Genomic DNA, 6,014 nt, shown 5'->3' with positions numbered 1-6,014 from the left:
AAATTTGGAGTGCATTTAAATTGTTTTATAAATATACAAGTGGCACTAATTTGTTATGTTAAATGGAAAGGAAAATAAAAAAACATCATATTGATATTATGCTCCCTTAATTATTTTTCATGTGTGTATAAGTGACTTCCAATCCCTGGATTCATCTCAGAAACATTATCACTGATATTTCATGTTATCATCACCAAGAATTTACACAAAGGGCTGCCACCTATTGTGTTTACACTGTTCACCCAGGCAACAAAGGGACTTAAATAACTCAGAATTAAGCTTAGAGAAAAATCTATCATTTATAATCAAGACATCACTAAATATGTACATGTCATTCAAATCATAGTAAGCCTGTTATACTTTCTGCCTCATTTCTATCAACTTCTTTTTGTGAAAGTAACCACAGATACAGCTATACCTATACTTAATATCATAGCTGTAACTATTTGTTCCTGTATCTAAAATAACAGTCACTGCATGTCAACTTATTTTGAAAACATAAAATACTTTAAATATTTTGAAGTAATGTTTTTTAAAAATTTATAATATAAAAATTATTAAACTCTAATATATTATGTAGCCATTGTTTTAAAAAATAACATAGAAAATTCCCTGTGATCCAGTCAAGTTGACACATAAAATTAATCATGACAATCGAGAACTTCTTCCTACATCAAGTTATATAAAAAGTTTTATTTAAAAAAAGAAAAGAAAAGAAAAGAAAACTTATGATGATATACTAAAAAAATTTTAAAAAATGTAGGGACCAGCAGTTAGCATAATGACTATGTTGTCAACAGTGGTTCGAGTCCTGGACCCCATGCCTTAAACTCATGCCGGGCACATGTTCATGCAAGCCCAGGATCCCAAGAGGAGAATGGAGGAGAAGGGATTGCAGCATGGCCATGCTCCCTGGGGGGGGTGATTTCTTGCTTTCTGTCTCTCTGTCTCTCTCTGTCTTTCTGGTGAGCGCATGTGCTCTATAGCTAAAACTTCTCAAAAATAAATAAATAAATAAATAAAAATGTATAAAAATTACATTTTTAAAAAGAAGAAAACCAAGCTGTGACACAACATAATAGAATTTGCTTTAAAATGTGTTTTTATAGGGACCAGAAGATGGCAAAATGGTTACGTGGCTGGACTCCGACATTGTCGATTGCAGTTCAAGGCCCAGACCCAGCAGCCTGAAACTCACACCAGGTGTTTGTGTGTGTGTGCACGAAATCACAAGAGGATAATAGAGGGGAAGGAATTGAGGCAAAGCCATCTCCCCTGAGGAGTGACTTCTCACTTTGTGTCTCTCTGTTTCTCTCTGTCTCTCTGGTAAGCACATGTGCCCCATAGTAAGGATCTCTTTTTAAAAAAAAAAGTGTGTTCATATAAATATCTGTATATATTTAGAAATAGACATAAAAATTAGAAAATTATACAGAATATTAATAGTTGGTATCTCATGATAAAAAATTATGACTATTATTTATCTCTATTCTATTTTCTTTCTCCCCAAATTTTTCTTCAGTAAATCTATTGTTTCTACAGTCAGAAAATTATTGTAAGTTACAGTAAAATAAACACACACTACAACTGGGGAGTCAAACTAGCACTAGTTTTAATCATACTCTCCCTTGTCAGAAAACTAATGAATGGGGAACCAGCAGTTAGCATAATGGCTATGTCGCTGGGCTCCCACGTGGTCGACCGTAGTTCACGTCCTGGACCCGGTGACTTAAAACTTGGGTACGCGCGTGTGCGTGCATACCCAAAATCCCAAGAGGAGAATGGAGGAGAAGGGATTGCAGTGTGACCATCCCCCCTGGGGGGTGATTTCTCGCTTTCTGTCTCTATGTCTCTGTCTGTCTGGCAAGTGCACACGCCCTATAGCGAAAATCTCTCCAAAAAAAAAAAAAAAAAAAGGAAAACTAATGAATGTAATAGGTTTTAGATATTCTGTCTAGAACGACAGAATTTGGAACTTTACTCAGTAATGACCCGGTTAGATGAAGCCTTCCTAACACCATTGTGTGTAAAAGTACATCGCACGGATGCACTACGATGTTTCATTCACGGTCTATTTAGTTCTTGCACAGGCATCAGGGCTTTCTCAGAATACAGTCTAAATACTAATTTCCCAATTATTACTTAAAATATAGTTTATTTTTCTGGTTCAGCGGTGGTACAAAATGATGGTATGATTGGAATCGCATGGGAAAGTTTGCATCGTGGGCCTTTCCTGAGCACAGCAGATGTTTACCTGCCTATGATCTAGGACAGTTGAGAGTGTGGGTGGATTGTGGCATGGAAACTCTGTTGGGGTGCTTTCCCCCTATTTCTGGGTCTTTTTTCACTGTGTCTTTCTCTCATGGAGAAAAATAAATTTACATGGAAATAGAAAAATATATTCCATATATTTACATATATATATATATAGATAGTCAGCCATGTCTAGCAACATAACTGCTATGCCATCTGTTGACCCCTCAAGGTAATTTTAACAACGTATCAGGAACCATGTACTTCTAGAATGACCTGTAATGTTCATTAAAAACAGGCTCCCTTCCCTTATTGCTCCACTAGCCAGGTACAGGGCTGCAAGGTCCCCAGTGTTATAAAAGAAAAGAGACTTTGCCTTTTAGAGTATTCTCCCTCAAATTAGTAACCTTTTAACTTGTCTTTCTTTTTATGGAGTTAGGGCACAAAAGTTTATTTGGAAACTTGAATTAGAAGCAGACGGGGGTTTCCTGCCTTTTCCTGTTATGTCAAAAACAATTCCAGATCATGGGAGTGCCTAAGAAGAGCTCATCTCAAGTGCTCAGCTAAGATTATATTGTCTAATTCTAAAACTGTGCAAAAAATAGTCACCAACTACTGCAGTTTCTTTTTCTTATCATATATCTCATAATCTTGTTTTAAGTAATACCATCTAAAGAAATTAGTGGGTTTCCACTTTTCTTTCAACTGTTCTATTAATTTGCCTGACTTGTTAAAAACTACACCATTATCTTCTGGACCTGTGAATAAATCATTTCTTAAATTGGATTTTAAAAGTTTTTATCAAGCTGAAAAGGTTTTACAGATTATTGGTTTATGAAAATATTGCTGAATCACATGAATATTTCTATAATAATTTCTCTGAGCGCATTTTTGCAAATCGAGTCATTTGTTTATTGCTTCTGAGATTGTAGTTAACTGTTCACATTCAGCATTCTATTTCTATTCCACTTCACTAACAGAACAATGATTTAAATATTTTACCATACACATTTAGTAAGAAGGAAGCGATTTATAGTACTGAAACTTTTATAATGATTGTCTCCACTCATATGTATAGATGGCTTTATTTTTTCTTCATTATTTATTTATCTTCCTTTTTTGGATTTGCTGTTTGTTATTCACCAGATAAATGAATTTTATATGTCATTTTTGAGTTCACTGATGTGTAGGGAGAAAATACTCTCATACCTAAATTAGCTGGAGAGTTACAGAGAATGGGTAAGTATCCAAAATGGCTGCTCCAGTCATCTCCCCAGCAATCATGCCACATCATATTCCAAATAGAATCCCACTGGAAGCTTGTGACAATATTAACTGTGGCCAAAATACTGAACCCAAGTATAGAACTTGGAACTCTGCAAATGAAACCGTTTATCTCATATATTCTCTCTATACATTCCATTTGTACTCCAGTAAATATCTATTGACTGAATGAAGTCATTGATAGCCATTATTCAGACTAGAGAATATTTTTTTTAGACTTTTTTTTAAAAATGAGCCTACAGAAACAGTGATGCTATGTTCATGGCACTGTTCTATTCCATGTGGGTAGACAGTTCATGATGATGGTGGTATTGATTTCTCCTCTGTTAATGTAGGTGGCCCTGACATAAAGCAAGTAGTTTCTCATTCTGCAGCCCATGTTCTTCTCATGGTGACGCTTTGTCTCCTAAGGGTACAGCACTGAATCTCTCTGCAAACAACCATGCTCACATTCTAAAGCAAAGCCCAAAAATCCTTTCTTTGGATGCATTGAATAGTTGTTTTGTTTTTTTTTTTAATCCAAGTCTAGAGACTTTTTGTTTTGTTTTGTTTCTTTTTACAGTATAATTATTTCATGAATAACCTAGAATCTTCTCTCTCATACCTTATGCCACAATCAGTAGATGATTTTTGTACTGACTTCTGCGGGGGGCGGGGGGTTGGGTGAAAAATGAAGTATAATGTTTTGCTTCAGTCCAGCAAAGAAAAGGTGTGCCTTATTACATTTAGACTATATTTTCCAGCAAACAGGTCATATTTATACTGTTTGTAATGAGGCTGAAATGTTGATGAAGCCAAATACCACAGTGTAAGACTAGTATGACTTATTTATTTATCTTTCCTCAGAGTTTTTATTTCTCAGTCCAATACTTCTGAAAAGCAGTCATAATTCTTCCACGAAAGCTGTCTCGGATTGCCAAGCTCCCCTTTCTCTTTAGTGGCAGAACTTTCACTCTCCATTGCCGCTTCTTTGTACTTAAGTATATCAAGTACCTACAACTCTGCCTTGTTGGAGGCTACCTTCAGGAGACTGCCCAGGAGAGAGTGTGGTTTCCAGCCCAAATTGGTTGAATGTGTAATTCTTGAGAAAAACAGCATGGAATTTCTCATTAGTTTTTCTTAATTTCTGACAGAATTTGGAACAAAGGGAAAAAACATCGAAACTGATTTAGCTGCCAGTATATGAATATCTCACCAAACAAAAGAGCTTTTGTTTATGACACCTTTTTTCAGATTTCCTCCTGGTGATCTTTGCCACTTACAATACATCCCAAAGGATGCTAGTCTGCCTATCTAGTGACATGTCAACATCCTTTTTCAAAACAGACCTTGCATTTTTGTTCCTTTAGGATTTTTTATTATTATTTTAATGGAAAGAATAGAATTTCCTCTTTCATGGTGACACTATAGCACCCTCTAACTCTAGAAAGCTGAAAAAATAAACTTTGAAGATGGTTCCGTGGTAGCCACATGCTGTTCTGGTCTCCACCACATATGCTCTGGTCCTGCAGTGCCATGGGCATCTTTCAGTCTAGTCACACAGCTTGTGACTAGAGATGAAAACTCAGCCCTGCTAAGTTGGAGAAAAGTGAAAAGGTCTGGTTACAAAGGCATGCTTTCAGCATCTGCTTTTTGGAAGATTATGATTCCATTTATCCAAATACCTATTAGCAGATGTGATCTGGCCATGCCCTCCAGAGCTACTACGATTGCGAAAGGACCAAATAAAAGATCAAAACAGAGTAGTCTGTGAGATATTCCCATAGATTTCAGATGTAAAGAAAGAAGACTTCTGTGCTGCTCAATCTTCAACTACTAGGTATTTAAAACAATGAAACGTCACCAAGCAGATGTGAATTTGTTTAAGGAAATTGTTGGGACAATTTCTAGTTTAAAACTAGAACATAATCAACTTTTCATGTCTAACACCTCCAAGATGCAAAAGAGAGATCTGTGTTTATCAGTAATACTCTTCAGCTCCAGACCGTATCTTCTGTATTATTTCAGTTGCACAAATATTGTCCTTTTACAAAATAATGTTTTCTTTTAGTTACAACCCAGGAAGGTATATGCCTTTATGTATTTCTTTATTTCATTTATCCTAACATTTTACTAAGTGTTTTTTTTTTTTCAACCAAGATTCTTTCCTTTCTCTTTTTCACTTTGCTTCTGAAACTGAGCATTCATTAATACGCCATGTGTGCACACACTCTGCTTTGTGTTAAGGGGTTGCATTCTTCCCGATTGATTATTTTGTGTTTCTTAATTGTATTGTCTTCACTCAACATTTAATTCTTTAGATTTTCAAAGGCCTGGAGTAAAATGAGCCACTGACTTCCTCAAGTAGGAAGAGGAAAGAATTCTTAATTTATTTTATGTTAAGTAGAGTACCCCTCCTGTGGGTTTTTGGAGGAAATAAAGGAAGCTTTCTGGAGGAGGGATGGTGAAAGAAGACACATACAAGATAAGTAGGGCTA

This window comes from Tupaia chinensis, unplaced genomic scaffold (genome assembly GCF_000334495.1).
Source record: "Tupaia chinensis unplaced genomic scaffold, TupChi_1.0 Scaffold000052_1, whole genome shotgun sequence".
NCBI classification, from domain to species: Eukaryota; Metazoa; Chordata; class Mammalia; order Scandentia; family Tupaiidae; genus Tupaia; species Tupaia belangeri.
This window is presented reverse-complemented; position numbering follows the sequence as displayed.